We start from the raw sequence: 26,740 nt of genomic DNA on the forward strand, positions 1-26,740 counted from the left end.
ATGGTCTGAAACTATCTGCCATCTGCTATGAAGCAAAACCACTACTCCCTTGAACTCTTTGCTTTGAGAACATTAATCACATTTATCAACCACTGATACTAGAAAGGGAGTGATATTTGATTGCTCCATGACTATACTCATGATCTCTGTAATCTCCCCAAATCAAAAACTGTCTTTCTTGGCACCCTCTCCTTTATATTTTCCCTAGTAGAATATAAGCTTCTTGAGGACAGGATCTATTTTTTTTATACACAGTGCTAGCACAGTCTGGCACAAAATAAAAACTTTATAATTTTTTTCATTCATTCATCCATCTTACTATTAAGAGGGAATATCTCCTTAATTTAGACTTCATTTTAGTCAATCTTCATGACACACCTCCATAGAAAAATGACTTTAAAAAAACAGTATCTGACCTCAAAGAGTTTACATTCTAAAATTGTCCTTAATTGGAAGTTCCAGAAGGAACCCTCTAATCACAAGGTAGGTCTGTAGAGACAAAGAGTACTTCCTTGGATTCTAGGGCAGAAGTATCTTTTGAGAATGAAGAGGTTTCTGGGGCATCATAGAAGAGCTTGATGAGAAATAAGGGGAATAAAAAGTCTTTTCTCATTCCTCTATTTTTCAGTACTTTTATTCCTCCCCATTACCTTATATATATTATAATTCTTTTCTTCATGTCAATGCTCAGTGCAAAATTATTTCAGTATATTCAGATGAATTTGATGTATATATACATAATCATTCTCTCATCCTCAGTCCCATAGCATTTTGTCTACTTGGTGTATCTATCCTCCCAGAACACTTCTAAAAGAACCTTAGATTCTCCTCTTCTCAGATCACTGTGTCAAACTTATTGGTCTGTTTTTTAATCTCAAGATCTCTTAGTCTATCAGAAAATTTTCTGATGGTATGATAGATTTTGGGTTCTATACTATTGTCACATAACAATCACTTAACTAATGCAATCATTTAACTAACTAAATTCCCTTTCTTTTGATGAATGACTGGAGAAGGAAATGAAAAAAGAAAATATGACAGTGTTCCCATAAACTTGAAAAATCTGAGTATTTGAACCTGACATGCAATCCAACGCATATATTCACAAAACATACTATTTTTCTTTACAAGAAATTTTACTTTAAGTAGCAGAATAGACAAAAGAGATGATAGACAGACCAGGGCTTCTTAAAAGTTTTCCACCCATGACCCCTTTTTGCCTGAGAAAATTTTACATCACCCCAAATTTTTTAAAAAGTATACAAATCAAACATTTAGTGATAACAAATCATAATTTCATGAACCCCATTATTCAGTTATGAGATCTTATATCAGGCTGTTAACCATAGTTTAAGAAGCTGGTAAAGAAATTACTGGCTTTCTCTTCTAATTGAAGATTTGGGTAGAACGACACAGAGAGGAATATTCTGATTTGAGACAGTCATTTGTTTTCCTACAAAATCAAAACAATATTTTTTAAGAAGATATATAAGGAGAGCCAAGATGGTGGAGTAAGTGGGAAATCACCTTAACTCAATCATATTTACCTCTAAACAAGCAAAAAAATAGTACCTCAGAGCAAATCCTGGAACAGTAAAACTAGCAAAAAGACCAGATGAAACAATCTTTCAGTCCAAGGAACTTGGAAGTTTAAAAGAAAATGTCTGTCTCACTTAGCTGAAAAAGTGGACCACAGCCCTGGGCAGAAAGAATCCCAGCAAGCCAGCAATAAACCCCTTTTCAGCAAACTCGAGGAAGGTCTTAGTGTGGTAAAGCAAGCAAATGTCAACATTTCCTTCTCTCTTCCCCACCTCCTTCCTAATCCTGAATGCCCCACAAATTTATCAGACACCAGCTCTGATAATCACCATGTGTTTCAACATAGCCCTGGAGAGAAAGGCAGCAGCCATCGCCTAGAAAAGCCAGAAAACAGGTAGATGCTAATATGGGACTCTCCAGATACCCAAGGAAATGCACAGACACTTAGACTCCCCACATAACTCAGCAGAGCCAGGTAAATAGGCAGCCTCTAGTGGCTAGAGAGCCATGTGCTTCAGTATGGTCCTGAACAAACAGATGTCAATTCAGGGATACTCTGCAGATCATAGAGCATGCCAGACAACAGCACTGAGACTCAGACTCAGGATCAGTTAAGCTGCCACACTCCTACAGTCTCCAGCAGTGCCAGTAATCCCCACTCCACTTCATCAGCACAGTACCAGAAAAAGGTCCCTCAGGGGTCTCAGGACAACATCAGTGCAGCACCAGGCCAAAAGTCAGGGCTTACAGTGAAATACTGCCAAACCAAGAACAGAGAACAAAATTAAAGGTAAAGAAAAAGGCCAGAAAAAATGTGCAAAAAAAAAAAAAAACAACAAAAAGTATCTGATCATAGAAAAGTTTTATGGTGACAGGGAAGATCAAGACACAGACACAAGAAAGGACAACAATGTCAAAACTCTCATGGGCAAAGTCCCAAAGAAAAATGGTCATTGATCTCCAACCAAGAAAGAACTCATGGAAGAGCTTTAAAAAAATTATAGCTTAATAATCAAAGAGGTAGAAGAAAAATGGGAAAAAGAATTGAGAGTGATACAAGAGAATTATTGAAAAAAGAGTTTAAAAAAAAAAAGAAAACTTCTTTAAAAAGTAGAATTGGTCAAATGAAAAAGGTGTTACAAAAGCTAACTAAGAAAAACAACTCTTCAAAAATTTGAATCGGGCACATAGAAGTTAATGCTTCTATCAACCAAAATCAAAAGAATGAAAAATATAGAAGAATATACCTCATGAGAGAAACAACCTGAAAAATAGATCCAGAAAAGACAATCTTAGAATAATTGGATTACTTAAAAGCAATAATCAAAAGGAGGGTTGATGGCATCTTTCTTTTTTTATATATTTATTTTTTTAAAAATATTTTATTTTATTTTATAATAAATTTATATTGACAGAATCCATGCCAGGGTAATTTTTTTTACAACATTATCCCTTGCACTCGCTTCTGTTCCGATTTTTCCCCTCCCTCCCTCCACCACCTCCCCTAGATGGCAAGCAGTCCTATATATGTTAGATATGTTGCAGTATATCCTAGATACAATATATGTTTGCAGAACTGAGCAGTTCTCTTGTTGCACAGGGAGAACTGGATTCAGAAGGTAAAAACAACTCGGAAAGAAAAACAAAAATGCAAATAGTTCACATTCGTTTCCCAGTGTTCTTTCTTTGGGTGTAGCTGCTTCTGTCCATCATTTATCAATTGAAACTGAGTCTTTGTCAAAGAAATCCACTTCCATTAGAATACATCCTCATACAATATCATTGTCTAAGTGTAAAGTGATCTCCTGGTTCTGCTCATTTCACTTAGCATCAGTTCATGTAAGTCTCTCCAAGCCTCTCTGTATTTATCCTGCTGGTCATTTCTTACAGAACAATAATATTCCATAACATTCATATACCACAATTTACCCAACCATTCTCCAATTGATGGGCATCCATTCAATTTCCAGTTTCTAGCCACTACAAACAGGGCTGGGTTGATGGCATCTTTCAAGAAATTATCAAGAAAAACTGCCCTGATATTCCAGAGCCAGAGAACAAAATAGGCTCTGAAAAAATCCACCAACTATATCAGGAAAGAAATCCCCAAATAAAAACTCCAAGCAACATTATAACCAAATTTCTTCAGAACTATGAAGTCAAGGAAAAAATACTACAGGTAACCAGAAAGAAACAATTCAAGTATTAGAGAGTCATAATCAGACTGATATAAAATTTAGCAGCTGCAACATTAAATCATTACAGGTCATAGAATATGATATTCCAGAAGGCAAAAGAGCTAGGACTACAACCAAGAATCATCTACCTAATGAAATTAAACATAATCCTCCAAGGGAAATAAATGATCTTCAATGAAATAAAAGAATTTAAAGATTTCATTTGAAGACCAGTATTAAAAAAAATATTGCTCTCCAATATCAAGACTCAAGAGAAAAATAAAAGGTAAAAAGGAAAAAGGAAACATAAGGATTCAAATAGCATTAAACTGTTTATATCTTTATACAGGAAGATGATATTTATTAATTCTTTAGAATAGTAGCACTTTCAGTGGAATTAGAAAGAATATACATGAATAGAGGGTATGGGTATAAGGTGAACTTGAGCAAAGGACTTGATAAAGAAGTGTGCACTGGGTGTAGAAGGAAGGAAGAGGTATAATGGAGTCAACTATTTTACATGAAGAGGCATGGAAGAACTATTACAATGGAGGGGAAGATGAAAGGATAGGTATTGGACAATACTTGACCCTGACTCTCGTCAGAATTGACTCAAAGAGGAAATAATATACATCATCAGTTGAAATAGAAATCTATCTTACTTGACAGGAAAGTAGGCATGGAGCAGACTAAGTGGGTGAGAGGAAGAATTGTCAAAAGGGAAAGCAGATTGAAAGAGGCAATAATCATAAGCAAAACACTGGTGATGAGGAAAAGAATTAAAAGAGAAAGAGGATAAACAAGAGGAAAAATTGGATAGAAGAAAATATATAGTTAATAATCATAACTGTGGATGTTAATGGGATGAACTCTCTATAAAATAGAAGCAGAGAGCACGGTGAATCAAAAACCAGAATCTCACAATATGTTGTTTACAAGAAACATACTTGAAGCAGAGATTCACACACAGAGGTAAGGTAAGGGGCTGAAACAGAATCATTATACTTTAGCTGAAGTAAAACAAAACAAAAACAAACAAAGCAAGGGTATCAATCTGATCTCAGACATAATTTATTAAATGTATCCTGTTCAGATCATAATGCAATAAAGATTACCTTCAACAAAGGATAGTAGAAAATTAATTGAAAATTAAATAATTTAATCCTAAAGAAAAGTGGATAAAAGAACAAATCATAGAAACAATAATTTCATGAAAGACAATGATAACAATGAGAAAAATACCAAAATTTGTGGGATACAACCTAAGTAGTACTTAGGGAAAATTTTATTTCTCTAAATTCTTACATCAACAAAATAGAGAAATAGCAGGTAAATGAATTTGGCATGTAACTTAAACTAGAAAAAAAAAAAGATTAAAAATCCCCAATTTAGCATCAAATTAAAAATTCTGAAAATTTCAAAAGTGAAATTAAGGAAATTGAAAATAAGAAAACTATTAAGCTAATAAATAAAACTAGAAGTTGGTTTTATGAAAACCTCATCAAGTCAGATAAGCCATCGCTTAGTTTGATTTTTTTTAAAAAGAAAGAAAACCAAATATCCAGGATTAATGAAAAATTAAAATTAAAATCATCACCAATGAAGAAGAAATCAAAGAGATCATTAGGAAACATTTTGCCCAATTATGATCTGACAATCTGAGTGAAACTGATATTAAGAAAATGTAAATTACACAGATTAACACTTGAGGAAATAAAATTCCTAAATAAATAAATAATATTAGAAAAAGAAATTCAACAAGTCACCAATGAACGACCTAAAAAAAAATCTTCAGGGCCAAATGGCTCCACAAGTGAATTCTACCAAATATTTTAAAAACGATTAATTCCAATATTATATAAACTATATGGAAATATGGGTGGAATCCTACCAAATTCCTTTATGACACAAATATGGTATTAATACCCAAACTAAGAGCTAAAACAGAGAAAGAAAATCATAGACAAATTTCCCTAATGAATATAAATGTAAAAAGTTTGAACAAAATAATGACAAGCAATTAGATCAATATATCACAAGGATCACACACTACGGCCAGATGGGTTTCAAAGCAGAAATGGTATATAGTATATGGTTGGTTCAATATTAGGAAAACTATCAGCATTATAACATATTAATAACAAAACCAATAGAAATCATATTATTATCTTAATAAATTCTGAGAAAGCTTTTGACAAAATACAACACCCAATCCTATTTAAAAAAACATTAAAAATCATAGGAATAAAGGGAGTGTTTTTTAAAAGAATAGGCATTATTTGTCTAAAACCATCAGCAATTATTATCTGTAATGGGGATAAGCAAGAAGCTTTCCCAATAAGATCAAGGGTGAAGAAAGGATGACCACTATTATTCAATATAGCACTAGAAATATTAGCTATAGAAATAAGAGAAAAAAAATCAAAGGAATTAGAACAGGCAACGAGGAAACAAAACTCTTACTTATTGCCAATGACATGATGAAAATCTTAGAGAATCAACTTGAAAACTACTTGAAATAATTGACAATTTTAGCAAAGATGCAGAATATAAGATAAACTCACATAAATTAGCAATTTCATTATATGACCAACAAAGCCCAGCAATAAGAGAAGAAAGACAAATTCCATTTAAAATACCTGTAAACAATATAAAATACTTAGCATGCCTGCCAAGATAAACTCGGGAATTACATATACACAATTACAAAACCCTTTTCAAACAAATAGTCATATCTAAATAATTGGGGAAATATCAATTGCTCATGGATAGACTGAGCCAATATAATAGAAACAACAATTCTGTCTAAATTTATTTATTTATTTAATGCAATATCAATCAAAGTAGCAATAAAATTGCTAGATTTGGAAAAATTCATAACAAAATTCATCTGAACGAACAAAAGGTCAAAAGTATCAAGGAAATTAGGATGTCAGATCTCAAACTATATTATAAAGCAGTAAGTATAACTAGACTTATCCACTAATTCCACCAGGGGAAGTCTTCCCGTGCTTCAGGGTAGACAATATCCTAACTCACCGATGAGTTTGTGATCCATCAGTTAATCTCAACCTGGTTTAGCCCATGTGTTGAGACAGTCTACCAGTGCATGGTGTTGCCACTGCACGTTACAACTTCTTGGAGCCACAGGTGAGAGTTGAATGCCAAGTTGACAAAAAATGTGGATGAGTAGCCCTGAAAAAGGCTCAACAAGACCTCAAACCAGTGGTGCTAGTCCTCCTTGAACATTCATAAACTTAAAAAAGAACAAGTAAGTCACAACTAAATTTTAGTGTTCTCCAAAACTCTGGCTTGGATTCTCTTCTTTCCTCAGAGTACTAACCAGCTCCCAACACTTCAATTGTCACTAATACATAAATAATTATTTTTAGATATAGACAATGACAAAACATATCATAGGTACAAAGCAGTATTATTTATTATGGGAATTAACACACAGGAGTTAGCAAGGAAAGGGGTTTTAACATTAACAATTTACAAGATTAAAGACAAATTCCCTAGTGGAACTTACAATTAACCAGAAGGAAGATGCCATTAAAGAGAATACAGTCACTTCAAAGGCATAGAGACAGAATATGAATTGTCATGTGTAGGTAATTCACTCCTAAATTCCAAGGTTACATTAACAACTCTACCTGGATCTCTTTGCCTAAATATCTTGCCACCACCCAGTCAAACCAAGATGCTCAAATTCAACTCAATATCTTGAACTCAGTCTCTTCTCCCAATATCCCTGTATCTGTTAAACAGAATTACCATCCTTTGTAAGTCACACAAAATGAAAACCTCAATTAGTTTTTATTATTCCCTCTCCCTTATCACCAGCATTCAATCACTTGATAAATTCCATCTTCACAATATCTTTTTCATCCATTCCCTCCTCTTTATTCGCACAATTTATTTTATGCCCTTATCATCTTTCCTTTGAAGTTGCATGGTCTGTTAGAAAGAACATTAGATATAGAATTAAAATAGTTGAGTTTGAATCCCAGATTTGCTGTTTACCACCTCTGACTTTATGTCTCAATTTCTTCATCTGTAAATTGAGCAATTAAGACCAGACGATCTCTAAGATCTTTTCTAGTTCAACATCTATGATCATATAAGCCCCCTAACTGGTCCCTTCTTTCCAAACCACCCTTCACATCACTACCAGAATAATTTTAATGAATATGTCTGCTATTGCTACTCCTTCCCCTATTCAAACCCCTCGAGCAGCATCCTATTTCCAGTTGAAAAATCAATCAATCAGCAAACATTTATCAAGTGTTTATTATGTGCCAGGCCCTGGGTTAAATTCTAAGGACAGAACTCAAACAAAAACAATCTGTCCCTTGAGGAACTTACATTCAAATGGAGAAGACAGCATGTATGTAAATAGGTACATAGAAGATATAAATGGAGGGGATGGAAGATAATTTTAGCCAGGAAGACTCAAGAAGAAGGGGTAAAGTGAAGCAGGAAGATGACATTTGAGCTGAATCTGAAAGGAAGCCGAGGATTCTTAGAAATAAAGATGCAAAAGGAGAGCATTCCAGGCTTGGAGGACAGCTACTTCAAAGGCAAAAAGACAGGATATGAATTGTCATGACTGTAGGAATGGTGAGCAGACCATAGACGATTATAGAGCATGTGGAGGACAGTCATAATAATAAATAACAATAAAAATACAATAAAAAACACAAATACAATAATAAATAAGCTAGCATTTATAAAGTTCTTTTAGGTTTACAAAGTGCTTTACAAACATCTCATTTGATCCTTACAACAATCCTGGGAAATAAGTTCTTTAAGATAAAGATGAGGAAACTGAAACATACAGAGCTTTAAGTGACTTGCCCGACTTTAGGCAGCTATTAAATGTCTGAAGTTGAATTTGAATCAAGTCCTTCTGACTTCAGATCTAAGAGCCTCTGTGTCACCTAGTCACCACTAATATGTAAGAAGACTGGAAAAATCGGAAATGAGCCAGGTTGTGAAGAGCTTTAAATCCTTAAGAGAGGAAGGATTTAAATAAAGCTCTTCACAGTTTCACATTACAGGAGTTTATTACAAGATAGTGAAAAGGTAAACCTATGCTGTAGGAAAATAATTGCTAATTATTTTCTATGCTATGACTAGAATGGGGAGCATTTACCAGTGGTTCTCAAACTTTTGTTTTCAGTATCTTTATCCTATTAAAAATTATTGAGGATCTCTCCAAAGCGTTTTTGTTTATCTGGGTGATATTTATAGACATTTACCATATTGGAAATAAAAAACTACTTTTGAATTTGTTAACCCTCTAAAAGGATTTCAGAGATCCCCAGGATTCTCTAGACCATACTTTGAGAAACACTGATTTTAGTCTATCATTTAAGATCTTCTATAATATATTCCCATCTTAATGCTTCAACTTTATTTCAAACTACTCCCTTCATGAATTTGGTCTTCTTAGTTAAGTTCCTGCCTTCTCCCATATTCCAACCTGCTCTCCTGCAATAGACCCTCTTCTGCTTCTGCTCAATCTCTTACTTTGCTTCAAGGCTCAGTTCAGCTGCTACCTTTTTCCCTTCTCTCTCCTCCTCCAATTTCCCATGCGTCGCTCTTTGGACCTCACCCATGCATAATCATGGTCTAACTCATATTATTGTTATAGTCATGCATAACTCTGTCACCATCACTCCTTTTGCCCTCAATTCAATAAACTCCAGTAGCCCTCTATTGTCTCCCAAATCAAATATAAATCTTCTGCTGGTATTTAAAGAACTTCATAATCTAGCCCATTTCTCTCTTTCCAGTTTTCTTATTTTAGTTTTGGTGATTACTACTTTATTTTTTTAACTTTGGGGAAAATGTTTTATTCATTTTAATTTATATAATAAAATATTCATTTTTCATTACATAGTATAATAATGATTGAATGTGAAACTGAATATCTATGATATACAACTTGCTATTCCTTTTAAATATATTACCATGTTATCATGTACATTTCTTTTTTTTTCTTTTTTCTTCCCTTCTGCCCCTCTCTGGAGGGTGACTACCACTAGACACAAATATGTATGTGTACGTACACACACACATATAAATAAAATCATTCACAGACTTTATGCTCTTCCACATACTTGGCAATTCAGTGATGCTGATTTTCTTGCTCTTCTTCACACAAATCACTCCATCTCCTGACTCCTGGTGTTTTCAGTGTCAGTCCTTCATACCTGAAATACTCTCTCTACTTATCGCCATTTCTTGGTTCTCATCTCTTCAAGTCTCATCTAAAAACCCACATTCTTCAACAAGAATTTCCCAATACCCCTGACTACTGGTACCTTCTCTCTAAGATTATTGCCCATTTATCTCATCCATGTCTTTTTTATACAGTTACATTAGACTGTGAGCTCTTTGAGAGAGGAGACTTTGTTTATACAGCCAGGAACATCTCAGTTCCTGGCACATGGTGTATTAAGGAGTCCCCTGAACTTGGCTTTATGAGTTTCCATATTTTCCAGAAATACTAGACTTAAAGAGTATTCAAGAGGCACTGAAAAAAGGACAAAGCTCCCTGAGTCTGCATAATCTATTTTTTGCATCCCAAACTGAATTTACTGTGTATCCTTGAGAGTCAAGGCTGTTGCCAATCAATCTGCACTAGACTGGGAAATTATTCAGAAAGCTGGGATCCTGGTAAATAACCACCATAGCTTCATACTTTAGTCGTTCCCAAGATAAAACAAATGCTGTTTTTACTATCTTAATTATTCATGATTTCTCATCTCCTGCCATTCCCATTTAGGCAGAGATTTCTGTTTCCCCTTCTTTCTTTGTCTTAATTTCATAAATATGGAGGCTTCTGTTTGGATTGTAAATTCTTTGCCTTGGCTTAGGGTTCCACATGCATGTTCATTTCTCTTGTAATAAATGTAGTTGTAATGCAATGTCTCATGGACTTGTGATATTGTTTTTGGTTAACAATGAATAGTAAGCAGAAATATAATTAAATATTGTCTCAGAGATATGTGCTACCTCCCATAGGATATTAACATCAAGAGAGTAGGGATTGTGTTGGGGGCTTTTTACTTTACATACAATAGCTGCCTAATACATATTTGTTGAGTTTAATTGCATTGAATAGCATTAAAGTTCTTTAGCTTCATTTCTATGGGGATTTATTTTGTATCCTGCTACTTTGCTAAAATTATGAATTATTTCTAATAGCTTTTTAGTAGAACCTCTGGGGTTCTCTAGGTATACCATCATATCATCTGCAAAGAGTGATAGTTTGGTTTCCTCATTGCCTACTCTAATTCCTTTAATCTCTTTCTCCACTCTTATTGCAGAGGCTAGTGTTTCTAATACAATATTGAATAATAATGGTGATAGTGGGCAACCTTGCTTTACTCCAGATCTTACTGGGAAAGGTTCCAGTTTTTCCCCATTGCATATGATACTTACTGAAGATTTTAAATATATGCTCCTGACTATTTTAAGGAAAAGTCCATTTATTCCTATGCTCTCAAGTGTTTTTATTAGGAATGGATGTTGGATTTTATCAAATTTTAGCTTCAATTCTAATACAGGTCTGTACTATGATGGTTCTCAAAAAATGAACCTTTTAAAGGGTTTTCTAGGTTGTCATCAGATTGATTTCTTTAATGTTTATTATTTTATATACTTTTGTTTTGGCATGAATTGATTATTTAAAATTATATATCCTTATACAAGCTTACATTACCTTCTTTTGTTTTGTGTGTGAAATAGAAGTGGGTCAGCTTGGGTTTTGCATTATTGCTAAAAGATTTGCAAGATGAAAAAGATTTAGAACTGTGAAAGATTAGAAAATATCAAGTAGTTTAGGGAATCAATTGAATTCTCTAAACATAAGTCAAGGGTAAAATGATCTTTTCAAAATAATTTTTAAAGAATAAAGCCCAATATTAGATTATTTATAGAGCGCTAAGTAGCCTCCACTTGAAAATTGCCCCAAATTCAGGAATCTGATGAAAAATTTGGCCAAGATAAACATGTTCAAAGGTCAAGTAGTCATTTAGCATCTTTGATTCAACAGAAGACTATGCAAAGACTGAGTGTTAAGCTGCCATGCTTTGTGTTTGTCTTTTTATAATTCCTTCTTATTTGCTTGCAAACTCCACCAGCACGGACTGACTTGTTGAAAGACTGCCCAGAAGGCCAGGTGCATCAAATAAATTTAAAACTCCAAATGAGATAGCAGATCTTGCTCCTTGAACGGCATCATTCTAAACTTCTTTTTCCTTCTCCCCAACCCCCCTTCCCCTCACAAAAGTGTACTGAGTTTGAGCTCTGGTCTAAATTAGGCCCTGATATTTAAACTTTTGTAGTCAGAAGTTCTTTGGTGACATCACATAAACATGCAGAGTTCCTGGCAATTCATATATCTTTTTGATTCAAAGATTTATTTTCCATCTGGCATAGGATCATAATCAGGGATTATCCAGTCCAGTCCTTTTCTGAATTGTTAATTTTCTTTATTACAATAAGAGGTAAGGGAAAACTAATCAATTGTGACTTAATGTGCAACAAAGAATGAAAATCCATGGAATGCTGTCTCACAAGGAGAATGCCAAATGGACCTTTCCATCAATTTTCACTTTTACCTCTGTGCCAGTGTAAATCACATTCAAAGCCAGAGGAAAGGAGTAACTAAAAATAAATGAAACAAGAGCAAGATTCTGTGGCTCTTTGGTTTGAAATGGACAAAAAGTATTATTTCAAAAGGTAGCCCAGGACTGGGAATAAATCTTGTTGCCAAGTTGTTTGTGTATACTCTGGCTCATGGAACGTGCTCAAGCCATGTGGAGGCTAGCACAGATAAAGCACAATTGTGTGGTATGGAAAACATCAGAAAAGTTTGGAAGAGGATCTGTTTGTGAGGGAAGAAACATTGCAGCAATGTAGCTTCTTTTCTTAATCTCCCTGATAGATAAGAAGTTGCTAATTAGGGAGGTAGGGCTTTTAAAATTCTCTCCTTACTGACTGAACCCATTAAAACCATAAAGGATGAGGAAAAAAACCTGTATTTGTGCCATGTCTTAATATATAAACAGTTTAATCTATGTGTCTGCTCAAATTTGTATTACTTTCCGCGTATCCATTTGTCCTTCTGAATGCATCTCATTAGTCTGGTTGTGATTCTAGATCAGTGGTTTTCAAAATGTGGTACACAGAATCCTGAGGGGTCTCTGAAATCCTTTCAGAGGGTGTACAAATTCAAATTAATTTTTATTTTAATATGGTAGATATGTATAAATATAACCCATGTAAACAAAAAACTATTTGGACAGATCCTCAATAATTTTTATTAATATAAAGATACTGAGAACAAAATTTTGAGAACCACTGTTCTAGATTATCAGTTTTTATTGTTTTAGAAACCAAGTTTTGGGCTTAACTAACACAAAAAAAAATGGGACAATGAGCACTGAATATAAGTAAGCTTCAGCATCATGACAGTAGTGATTTCCATGAAAGAAAAAAGCATCTAGTACATATCATTTAGTACAAATGTGTTTGAAAAAGAAGGTGGGCTGATCTTATGGGATCCAAGAAAATAGGTGAATAATTCAGTTGCTCACTAGTAGCCACAAATCATTAAACAGCATCAGAAAATTGATTAGATCCTTTCTGAAGGATTTTCAGGCAAGAATTTCACAGGATGAAAAGGTCCATACTAGTGATCTGCACTATTGCAGGTAATACCTATGTTTATAAAGCTTACAAACTCGTTGAAATATTAAATCAATCATTTAGGAGGAAAAAGGAAGGGAAAGCTTACAAACTCATTGAAATATTAAATCCCAATCATTTAGGAGGAAAAAGGAAGGGAAGGCTCACAAACTCATTGAAATATTAAATCAGTCATTTAGGAGGAAAAAGAAAGGGAAGGCAAGGTCAGACAAGGCAAGGGAAGGGAAAAGAAAGCTTATTTCTATTTTTAAAAAAGGAAGTCTTTATGTTCCCTGCCTCTCTAAGTCTGCTCAGGAGACAGCAATGGTATTTTTTCAATTCAATTCAATTCCACATACAGTTTATTAGGCACTTAAATGTGCCAGGAAGTACTCTTTAGATACAAAAAGAAGTTAAAAAAAAAAAAAAAACAGTCCCTGCCCTCAAAAAGCTTACAATTTAATGACCAAACTTTAATGAGACCCAAAAGGAATTAGTGTTCTGTTTTCCAAGCAAAATTACTTCCAATGAGTTATAAAAGGAACCTACAATTTGACTTTCCAGATAACACTTTAGAGACTTGTATTTCATAAACCAGACTTTATTTGTCTTAAAGAGAACTGTCTTCTGCTATACTGTACCAACTGCTCTTCCTAAAGTTCATAGAAAACCAAGCTTGAACCATATTAAAATTTCTTCCTCAAATCAGTGTGGAGCAATTTTGCTTATTTGTTTTACTTCTAAGTAAAAGATCAACTGATTAATTATTCTCTTGAGTCACTGCATAATCCTAGAACATCATTCACGGAAAAATTACACACACACACACACACACACACACACACACACATACATACACACACACACGCTCTTTTATCATTTAAAAATCATTTTATCAACCATTTAAGCTTTACAAAATGTTTTTATAACCACCCTACACTGTATATTATGCAAGTATTATCAATTCCATTTCATAAATGTACAAACTGAGTTTCAGAGAAGTGAAGTCACTTCTTAGTGAGTTAGAAGTCACGCCAGTAATATCTGAGTAAAATTCTATATTTCTATATTCATTTCCCTATACCATAGTACCAGAGTGACACCTCAAAGAGAATGCAATAATGGCTGTCATATGGAGAAGGAAAAGACTAGAGAATGCTTCACACATAGACAAGAAAACAGGAAACTCTTCATTACAGGTAGCTAGAAAAAGTATTAAAGAGTTCTGTTGTCTCTCTAACAGAAAGTGTATTAGAGAATCATAAAACTTTCCAGCTGGATGGGACCTAAAGGAACATTTGTCAAAGCTAGGATATCATGACCAAGAGAGTTCATACAAATGTCAAATTGCTTTTAACTTCAGAGAACATGAATGCAGGAAAATGCACGCTTCATGAAACTTATCTGTGTCAGTGTCCAGGAATGTGTTTATTCTAGTCTGAAATGCCTGCCAAGTTATCTCAACCATTTAAAACTGTTGCCTTATGCAATTCCAGACAGAAAACTGGTTATGGGCCACGAACAGGCTGTCTTTCTTGACTTGCCTTACCAAAGCAAAAGCTATAGGATCATGAATCATATTCACCTTATATGCATGTGACATTTCTTTTATTAAAAAATGTTTAAGAAATATAGTCATTATTTACAAATATTAATTTGTCTACTCAGATAAAATTTTTTGTATTATAGCTTTTTATTTACAAGTTATATGCATGGGTAATTTTACAGATTGACAATTGCCAAACCTTTTGTTCCAATTTTTCCCCTCTTTCCCCCCATACCTCTAATGGCAGATTGACCAATACATGTTAAATATGTTACAGTATAGGTTAAATACATTATATGTATACATGTCCTAACAGTTATTTTGCTGTACAAAAAGAATCGGACTCTGAAATAGTGTACTATTAGCCTGTGAAGGAAATCCAAAATGCAGGTGGGTAAAAATATAGGGATTCAGAATTCTATGTAATGGTTCATAGTCATCTCCCAGAGTTCTTTCGCTGAGTGTAGCTGGTTCAGTTCATTACTGCTCTATCAGAACTGAATTGGTTCATTTCAGTGTTGGAGAGGGCCACGTCCATCAGAATTGATCATCATATAGCATTGTTGTTGAAGTATATAATGATCTCCTGGTCCTGTTCATTTCACACAGCATCAGTTCGTGTAAGTCTCCCCAGGCCTTTCTGAAATCATCCTGCTGGTCATTGCTTATAGAACAATAATATTCCATAATATTCATATACCACAATTTATTCAGCCATTCTCCAAGTGATGGGCATTTACTCAGTTTCCAGTTTCTGGCCACTACAAAGAAACCTGCCACAAACATTCGTGTACATACAGGTCCTTTCCCTTCTTTAAAATCTCTTTGGGATGTAAGCCCAGTAGAAACACTGCTGGATCAAAGGATATGCACAGTTGGATAACCTTTTGAGTATAGTTCCAAATCACTCTCCAGAATGGCTGGATGTATTCACAATTCCACCAACAATGTATCAGTGTCCCTTTTTTCCCACATCCCCTCCAACATTCCACATTATCTTTCCCTGTCATTCTAGCCAATCTGACAGTTGTGTAGTGGTATCTCAGAGTTGTCTTAATTTGCATTTCTTTGCTTAATAATGACTTGGAGCATCTTTTCATATGGCTAGAAATAGTTTCAATTTCTTCGTCTGAGAATTGTTTGTTCATATCCTTTGACCATTTGATAATGCATTTTTAAATGACCCATATAATTACTAAGCTTTTTTTAAAAAAAGAAATAGGAATGGTATATTTTTCATTAGTTCTATAGCATAAAGAACAGTGCAGAAACAAAACAAACATCTTTTCCATTTTTCCTTAAGTTCTCTCTCCCATATTTGTTATTTAAAATTTCACTATGGATCAATCATATTCATGAAGTATTTATTACAGCAGCTATTTTCACAAAATTTGATTTGATTCAGTTCAACAAGGATCTGCTATATGCTAGCCAACATTGTTAAACAAAGATAAAAATATTACACCTCTTATACCATTTACCCTCAAGGAGCTTACATTTTACTGAGGAGAAGAGAAAAGAAACTATATTTTCTTCAAAAGTCCACAAATAATTTTTTTTACATTGTCCTAGATTCTAGAAGGGATACTTGTTGAACTGAGTCTTGTGCCTAGAATGCTCTCCCTTTTATCTTCTCCTAACCTCCTTCCCTTCCTTCAAATCCTAAATAAAACTGCACCTTATGCAGGAAACCTTTTTCAATCTCTCTTGATTTTAGTGTCTTCCTTCTGTTGATTATTTCCTTTTTTAAACCCTGTATACACACACACACACACACACACACACACACACACACACGTGAGCTCCTTTAAGGCAGTGATTGTCTCTTGCCTTTCTTTGTATAATCAGAGCTTAGCACAGTGTTTGGCACGTAGTAGGCACTTAATGAGTGTTTATTGAACAACTGACTTATGGGTCAAAGGAAAAATTATAGAAACAATTGATAATTTCATTAAAGGGAAAGACAACAATGAGACAGACAATTTTTCAAATATTATGCAGCTGAAATGGTACTTAGGGGAAAATTTATGTCTAATTACTTACATTAATAAAATAGAAAAGAGAGCATATCAATGAATTGGGTATGCAACTAAAAACACAAGAAAAAGGACAAATTAGGGGGAATTAAGTGGCACAGTGGATAGAGCAGCAGTCCTGAAGTCAGGAGGACCTGAGTTCAAATTTGGTCTCAGACACTTAACACTTTCTAGCTATGTGACCGTAGGCAAGTCACTTAGCCCCAATTGCCTCAGCAAAAATAATAATAATAATAATTTAAGATCCCCAAAGAAACACCAAATTGGAATTTTTGAAAGACTGATTTATGCCTGTCTTCAGCATTCTAAGTCTCTGACACCTTATGTACATATGTTATAATAGGTCCCCATCCTGATTTCATTTAGCAATTAGACAATAGTGAATGAATTTGAAATATCGCCAAGAGCAAATATCTCACAAATAGTCTGTCATTTGTTCAGAGATTTTCCTTTTACAAGCCAAATCAAAGACCTGGTGAGAGCATTACTACTCATATTGCAGTGTCTTGACTGGACACGGTAATTTGAGAGAGCTTTCAGTTATGGTAAATGTAGAGCTCAAAATAATTATCTCTGTCTACTTACTAGATTGAAATCCTTGAGGGCAGGAATTGTTCATTTTAATTTTGTAATTCTTCCAGGATACACCAAAAAAAGAAATATTTTATTATATTGCATTAAACTATATTTGGCATTTAAAATGGCTCCAGAAAAAAAGGAACCATATCTTTACATGTGACAGATATTAAAGGAAGAGATTCTTATATCAATTTTGCCCACAATTTGTAGGTAGAGAGCTCTTGATAACAAGGTCAGCAGGCACAACAAAGAAAAATTACACTTGAAGATATCTGCCAATGAAGTAAATAGCAAGAATTATGTAGAATAATATAAATAAAATAGCAACCATGTGTACAGTGTTTTAAGGTTTGCAAAGTGTTTTACAAAGATTATGTAATTTGATACTTTAACAACCTTAGGAAGTAAATGCTATTATTAAAGTAAATAAGTAAATCCTTACTTTATAGATAAAGAAACTGAGGTAAACAGAAATTCAGTGACTTGCCTAGTGTTACACAGCAGGGGTCTCGGGTAAAATTTGAGTACAAGTTTTCCTGATTCTCTATCTATTGCAATATCCCAGCTGCTTACGGTCACATATCAACTCAACTTGGTGAAGATGACACAGATGTTTTATTTGTCAGTTCAAGATAGGTTGTAGTCAAAGGTGAGCTTTCAAAGGGAGTGTCATACAAAGTTTGCCAGTAAAAAGTCTAGACACTGTTATAACAGTTCACCTTCATTGCTTTTGGACAAATTACATTTTTCATGTCACAGGGAAGCTACAGTGTGATATCATATTGAGAAAAACAATAGCAACTTAGTATTTTCCATAGTATTTATGGCTGGCCATGAATACAAAATAAAATCGACTTTTGCCATTTTTACAATGGAAAATGACATGTTCCACACTAGTTTCTTGCAAGAGCACTGTGTTTTTGTCACATTTACAAAATCTTTTGTTTGCACAGGTCTACAAGAGGGGCAGTCCTGGTTCCTACAGGCTTGTCACCATTGCCCCTTCCTAAGAGGTCCCTCTCATGAGCGTGCTGCCCTGAGTGGTGAAAGTTCTCCATATCTATCTACCCAATCAGGCTTCATACCACCTTCTTCCCAAATGATGTTTCTCCTTCACTTGCTTTCCTCCACCATTCTCTGGGAAGAGATCATATGATTGTGGACTAAAATCCATGCAGCTGTCTCCCTCAGCCTCCAACTTTATTGCAAGGAAGACTAACTGTGTTTATTGGGAGGTGTCAATAATATCGTTCTGTGAAAACTGAGGAAATTCCATAAAGGTTTAACTCTTTGATCTTCCCTCCTTTATGCTTGTTTGTTGGTTAATTGTGTTCATTACTATCTTGTTGTTGTTGTACTCTAATGGTTCTGACCCTTTCTTCTCATCACATGAAACATTTGGGTTGGTCCAGATGTGTACTTCCTTATGTATGTGCTGGTCGTGCATAGTCAGAGGGTATAACTGGGAGAAAAGCTTTGACTGTTGTAATTACACAAAAGGAAAGTGGTCAGAAAATTTCCTTCCAATACAAACAAGATTAAAAGGGAAATACAAAGCTGGGAAAATTTTTACAGCCAGAGTATCTGATAAAGGGCTGATTTCTAAAATATATAAAGAACTGTGTCAAATTTAAAAGAATACAAGTCACTCCCTAATTGAGAAATGATCAAAACATATGAATGGACGATTTTCAGATGATGCAACTACAGGCATCTATAGTCATATGAAAAGATGCTCTAAATCACTATTGATTAGAGAAATGCAAATGTAAGTAACTCTGAGGTACCACCACTCATATCTCAGATTGGCTAAGATGACAGGAAAATAATAATAAATGTTGGAGGAGGTGTGGGAAAATGGGGACACTAAGTTGATGGACTTGTGAAATGATCCAGCCATTCTAGAGAGCAAGTTGGAACTATGCCCCAAGAGCTATCAAACTGTGCATACCCTTTGATCCAGCAGTGCCATTACTGGGTCTGTATCCCAAGAAAATCATAAAGGAAGAAAAAGGACTCTCATGTGCAAAAATATTTGTAGTGACTCTTTTTGTGGTGGCAAAGAATTAGAAAGTGAATAGATGCCCATCAATTGGGGAATGGCTAAACAAATTGTGGTATGGATTATTCTTGTTCTATAAAAAATGATGAACAAGTTGATTATACAAAGTCCTGGAATGATTTACACAAACTAATGCTGAAACAAGCAGAACCAGGAATACATTGTACACAATAACACCAAGAATGAGTAGTGATCAACTATGAACTATGGAGAATGAATGTAAACCAACACATGCTATGTTCACTTATTTTTCTTTTTCTTCTGTGTTTTTTTCTATAGCTTTATGACTGGAGATGGTTCTAGATGCAAAGGGAGACCTTGACCTTTTTAAACTAATGTCTCAGTTTGACTGAAGAAAGACCCAATCAGAATAAAATGTAATAAGCTTCAAAGAGAGATGAAAAGTATTAAGAGAAATTGAAACAACAGAGAGATAGTTTAGAGTTGGGGGAATCAAAAAAGATTTTTCAAATACTAAACTAGTCAAATGGTTAGTACTACCCATACAGAGATCAGTTTAGAAAGGTAGGTAATGGTAATATCTATTGTTAGCAAGCTAATTCATCTTCTATACACACACCAAAAGAAGAAAAATATATTCTTTTATATCAATTTCATATAATTTAAACACTGATATATTTTAACAGCCCTAATAAATCAGTTGACATCATTTTATTTTTAAAACATTCTTAAGTTTCCAAGCTTCAAATTCATACTATGACCATACTCAGAGGCACAATCCCAGTTAGAAGTGTCTCCTTATCAAATTAAGAGTTTTTGCAGTTGGTCAAGTGCAAGACAATTGTTTGTATTATTTTATTTTATTAGATAAAAAATGTTTTGCTCAATACAGATAAATAAATGCCTAAATGTTTCAAATAATGTCTAAAAAAATAAAAATAGAAAAAGCAGGAAAAAGAAATTAAATAATTATCAAAATTGAAGTCTGCTTTTTATTTGCAGTAGGACCATAACTAGTCTTTTATGTAACCCAGGTATGGAATCCACAATGGATGCTCTTGTATCAAAGTATAATTTTACTATGTCTTGTGCTTTTTCCTCACAAAAATCATGTTCATAAAGGATTATGAATTTCATTTAAAATTAATAGTAACATTTTGAAATTATCAATCATTCCTGGTAATTATTTTACATAGAGATGATTGAAAACTAAATAAACAGAAAAGTCACCATGTCTACAACTATTATTTCATTTGGCCTTAACATTAAGTCTAAAAGATAGACACTGTTAACATTTTTATGTTACAGTTGAGAAAACTGAGGCAGACAAAGATGAAATTTAACTTGTGCTGGGTCACAAAACTAGTTAGTGTCTATGGCTGGAATGAAACTCAGGTTTTTCTGACTGGGTCCAGAGTTCAGTCTACTGTGCTGTTGTGTTGCCTCAGTTAATAGTAAAATTTATTTTTGGTCATGTGTTCCATAGTCTTTCTGAATTCTATTTCACTTTTTCCTTAAGTGTATGAGTATCTGGTTTTGCTTTTTATGATTTTGTATCTTCAAGTGCTGTCTTTTCTCCTCCTAAGGAATAAACACACACACACACACACACACACACACTGCTTGCTGAAGAATATATATATTCACTTGCATATTTGTATATAACTTTATTAATAAAGTCTTTATCACCTTGTTAAGATTTTAGGGTAGTGGGAATTTTTTCCTTTTCTCCTTCTGAGTCTGAGCTAGGATTTCACATGCAGAATCCTAAAAGTCAAATAATTATCAGTACTTCCATAAGCCTTTTAATACTTCACCTGAGAAGATAACTGGAGATCATGCTGACATTTGCCAAAAAATTAGCATGTATCTGAAAACTTAATTATATTTCTTTTACTCTCTTATCTGTTTCTATCTGTCTCTCCTCTCTCTCTCTCTCTCTCTCTCTCTCTCTCTCTCTCTCTCTCTCTCTCTCTCTCTCTGACTCTCTCCTCACTGTCTCTGTCTCTCTCTGTCTCTCCTTCTGTCTCTGTCTCTCTCTCTCCTCTCTGTCTCTCCTCTGAGTATTTCTCTATCTCTCCTCTCTGTCTCTCTGTTTCTGTCTCTGATTCTGTCTCTCTCCTCACTATCTCTGTCTCTCTGTCTCTTCTCTCTCTGTGTCTTTCTCTGTCTCTTCCTCTGTCTCTCTCTTTTTTCTCTTTCTCTTCTCCCTTACTTCTCTCTTCTTTCACTTCTCCTTTTTTTTGCTTTTACCTCTAAAATCAGCTCAGTTCTCCCTCCTTTTGTCTAACAATAACTTCATAGATCAAATGTATTGCTGGGCCCAGATGGCCTCACTTAGCATCACAAATAACACCTTTCACATCCCCCTTATTAACTGTTGTTGTTTAGTTGTTTTCAGCCATGTTGTCTCTTCATGACTTCTTTAAGGGTTTGTTTGGCAAAGAAAAACTAGTTTGCCATTTCTTTTTCCTATCACATTAGTGGAATTCCTCTGACTGAAAGCTTTTCTATTTTAAAATGATGACAATCTATCTCTTAACCATCTTTTGCCTACAGCTTTTTGGTGAATCTTACTATTGTAGTTTCATCATTGAGGAAACTGAGGCAAAGAGAAGGAACTTGCTCAGAATCACCACAGCTAATAAATATCTGAGACTTTGAACTCAGCTGAACTCTCTGTCTGCTGTGCTGTCTCACAGAAAGATATTCTACCTGGAGAAATGGTCCTGCAGCCATGAACTGAACAGGTGAGAAGATGAGAAGGGATCTGGTCTGTCTTTTACCCGATCTCCTAGAAATGGGGCTGGGAGTATGTTTCTATTCTATGCTATTTGCCCTTTGTCGCCTCAGTAAGTTCAAATCATGGCAAGTTTTCTAAACTTAAATGAGATCCTGCAGTGTAGCCATGGAGACCTGCTTGGAGGCCCTGAGAAGCCAAAGTACCTGAGACTTGAGCCCCAGCAGGGATTTTGGACTTGGAATTGAGATTATGCTGTATGAGAACCAAGCTAAACTGTGAAGCTAATCCTCTTCCCCTCCCCAGAGTTTGAGGTGATGCAGAATAGAGGATGTAGCACATATAATACATAGGTGTCATATTAGTTCACTGTAAATAAAGAGATAATATATGTGATATAGGTAACTGACCATAGAATCTGAAGGCCTTATTTAAAATTTCAGTAAAAAACATTGAATTTTGGTAAATAATAAATGCTTGTTGACTGACTGTCCACTAACTTATATGACCAAATCACTAGACCATAGGTTTTGTAAAATGAAGCATTTAGACTATCTAAACCCTTCTAACATTATAATGATGATCCTGCAATCTTAAACTATAGCTTCATCACTTATATAAATTTCCAAATTCTTAATTTCTTCCTTTGTTAAAATGAGTTAAAATCGATTAAAAATACCTATATAAGATACTTTTGCAGGTGTTCTGAAAACTGTTAATAATATGCTGTAATTATTAATATTATTATTTTATAATTACATATATATTCATGTATATATACATATATATGTATATATGTATTCATTATATATATATATATATATATATATATATAATTATACCTCTGAAGAAGAGGTAAGGATCAGCCTATAACATCATTATAGCTAACCCCATAAGAAGGATTATATATTACTTCTGAAGATCCTATTCCCTTAAGACATTTTTGCTGGTCATTTCATTCCATAGCTGTGTCTCATGGGGAAAGTCAAAGCAAGAGAAGTCAAAGTTTGAAGAAGACATGCATGTAACAGGCAGAATGCAGTTTTAGTGTAGGCTAATTAAAAGTATGTCTACCTAATTATTTATTCATGTAGTTTGAAGAAGGGAAAGGTTTAGGAAGACTGAAATAGGAACATAAGAGGAATTAGGGGAGGGAAGAAGAGAAAGTGGGATGGAGAAACATCAGAGTATTTGTGAATCAGAAATTTCTACATATTAACAGTGTCTCTTATAATTTCACGATGAGCCGTCGTAGTTATGGCAACATTACTGGATTAATTTACTCAGTCTAGTTTTATAGCTTCTCTCCAATACATTTATATTTCTAAGTTGATCAGTCTAAATTTTATGACTGAGATACTATTTCCCCATCTTGTTTCTTTCCTTGGATCACATCTATTTTTAATCTCATCATTAAGGTCAGGTTTCTCAGGAATTCTGACCAATTAAATCATGTAATACAATTTTTTTAGTGAAATATATTTCCTTCAGAGAGTTTTTCAGTAGATGATAACACATGCTAGCTTATCAAATATATTTTAATTGATCCAGGTCCAGAAATAAGCAAAAACTTTTTTTACTCTTTTGGAGTATGAAAGTGTGAGACTTATGAAGAAGACTGGGGAAACAAGTGATACCATTCTAGAGGTCAAAATTCTGAGGAATCTATGTGCAGAGTAAACAAATGCATTCAGAAAGGCCTTGAATGTCTATTATAGACTAGGAAATAATCCAAATATATCTGATGACTGCATTGTGTGCTGTTAGTCTGATATGTAAAGGATTCTAATCTAGAACTTGGGCTTTAAGAATTAGTATTTATTATAAACTCTTGACCTACTTCTACTCAGGCAAAGAAACATCAGCGGTATTGAGATTCCAAAGACCAGTTGCTCTTGGAAGATTTTTCTGGTATCAAGTAGCTTCTTGTAAAAGGATTCAAGTTTTGTGAGACATCCCAAAATTGTAAATGGAGACAAAGCATCAGAATAGATTTGGCCTTTTATATTAGTCAGTTTAGAAAAGAAAAAAAAAGGCAGGTAAGGAAGGTATAAGTTCTATAGAGATTGATGCTAGACTTAATTACATTTTAAAATGAAAGTAAAAGTCTTTAGGAGCTCCTTCTTTTTTCTTGGATATAATACAAATTTCTCAGCCTGGTATTTAAGGCCCTTCCTTTACAATATTTTCCTCCATTTTCTCTATATTCTAGCCAAATGAACCTAATTAATATTTTCCTGAATGCAAGATGCAGACAGACAGAATTATAGAAGGAATCTCAAAGAGCATCATTCACTCTGTAAATGAATATAGTATGAGAGGTAGTGAGTTGTTGAAGATCAGATAGTAGTTGAGATGGAATTCAAATCCAGGACCCCTAAGTCCAATTTATCATGCTTTCCCCAGTACCATAGGGCCCTTTCCTATTTCTGTGTTGTTCCCCGCTCCTAGAACCTTTTCTTTCTTCACCTTCACTTCTAAGAATCTTTAGCTTCCTTTAAGGCTAAGCTCATATTTCACTTCCTATTTAAAGCCTTTCCTAATCCCCTCAAATCATCTTTCACTGTCTTCTCTGTCTTAATACTTTCTTCTCTGTTTACAATATTGCATCATTCAGTGAAAAGTAAACTCTTTGGTTTTTTTTTCTAATTTATTTTATTCGGAACTTAAGAAATAAAACAAGCATTTCCATAACATAGTAGAGTGGGAGGAAGGGGATATGAAACTACAAAATTATTCTATACAAATTTCTATCCCTTTTAGACATATAACAAAATTATCATATAACTTTGTTTTTCCCTTTTTTCCCACCTCTTTTCCTTTATCCCCTTCCTCCTCCCCCCATTTACATATGGCCACCATTAGAGACAAATGTGCATGTATGTGTATATCTGTGTGTATGTAAAAATCATTTCATACATACTTCTATTTATCATTTCTTTCTCTGGATACAGATAGAACCTTTCTTCATAGATTCTTTGTAATTAATTTGTGTATTTATAATAGTCAAAATTACTTATTCATTCAAAGTTGTTAAAATAGTGTTGCTATTATATTATACAATGTTTTCTGGGTTTTGTTCATTTTGCTCTTCATTATTTCAAGCAAGTCTATCCATGTTTTTCTAAGACCATCAAGCTTTTTTTTTTCTTTCTTTTTTTTTATTAAAGCTTTTTATTTTTCAAACATATGTATGGACAATTCTTCAACCTTAGTCCTTGCAAAACCTTGTTTTCCAATTTCTCCCCATTCCCCCACACTCTCCCTTAGATGGCAAGTAGTCCAATATATATTAAACATAGTAGAAATATATATTAAATCCAATATATGTATACATATTTATATGATTATTGTGCTGCACAAGAAAAATCAAATCAAACCAGTAAAAAAAAAGAGAGAGAAGCAAAATAAAATGCAAGAAAACAACAACAAAAAGGATGAAAATGCTATTGTAAACCACACTCGGTTCCCACAGTCCTCTCCTTGGGGGTGAATGGTTCTCTTCATTACTGGACAATCGGGACTGGTTTGAATCATCTCATTGTTGAAGAGGGCCAAGTCCATCAGAATTGATCATCATATAGTCTTGTTGTTGCCGTGCATAATGATCTCCTGGTTCTGCTCATTTCACTCAGCATCAGTTCATGTAGGTCTCTCCAGATCTTTCTGAAATCATCCTGCTGGTCATTTCTTAAGAACAATAATATTCCATAACATTCATATACCACAATTTATTCATTCTCCAATTGATGGGCATCCACTCAGTTTCCAGTTTCTGGTCACTACAAAGGGGGCTGCCACAAACATTCTTGCACATACAGGTCCCTTTCCCTTCTTTAAGATCTCTTTGGGATATAAGCCATAGTAACACTGATGGATCAAAGGGTATGCACAGTTTGGTAATTTTTTGAGCATAGTTCCAAATTGCTTTCCAGAATGGCTGGATGTATTCCAATTCCACCAACAATGCATCAGTGTCCCAGTTTTCTCACATTCCCTCCAACATTCCTCATTATTTTTTCCTGTCATCTCAGCCAATCTGACAGGTGTGTAGTGGTATCTCAGAGTTTTCTTAATTTGCATTTCTTTGATCAACAATTGTTGGAATCCTTACTAACTGCTAACTAATCTTACAAGAAGATGTTTTGGGCAGAACCTGAAACAAGGTACTAAGCAGAACTAATTCAATGGGCCAGTCAGGGGAGTTCTTCAGAGTGAAGACGCTACAAGTCGAGATTTCAGCGGAATGACATGAAGAGTGGAGCTGGCTGGAGGCTGAAGAAAGCAGAGGCAGAGGCTGAAGGACCAGACCTTTGGATTTGGTGACATTCGGAGAGAGCTCTTGGAACCAAGCAGAGAGATAGGCCTCTAAGCTAACCGGGCTATATTGGGATA

The sequence above is a fragment of the Antechinus flavipes genome, chromosome 3 (assembly GCF_016432865.1).
Source record: "Antechinus flavipes isolate AdamAnt ecotype Samford, QLD, Australia chromosome 3, AdamAnt_v2, whole genome shotgun sequence".
NCBI lineage: Eukaryota > Metazoa > Chordata > Mammalia > Dasyuromorphia > Dasyuridae > Antechinus > Antechinus flavipes.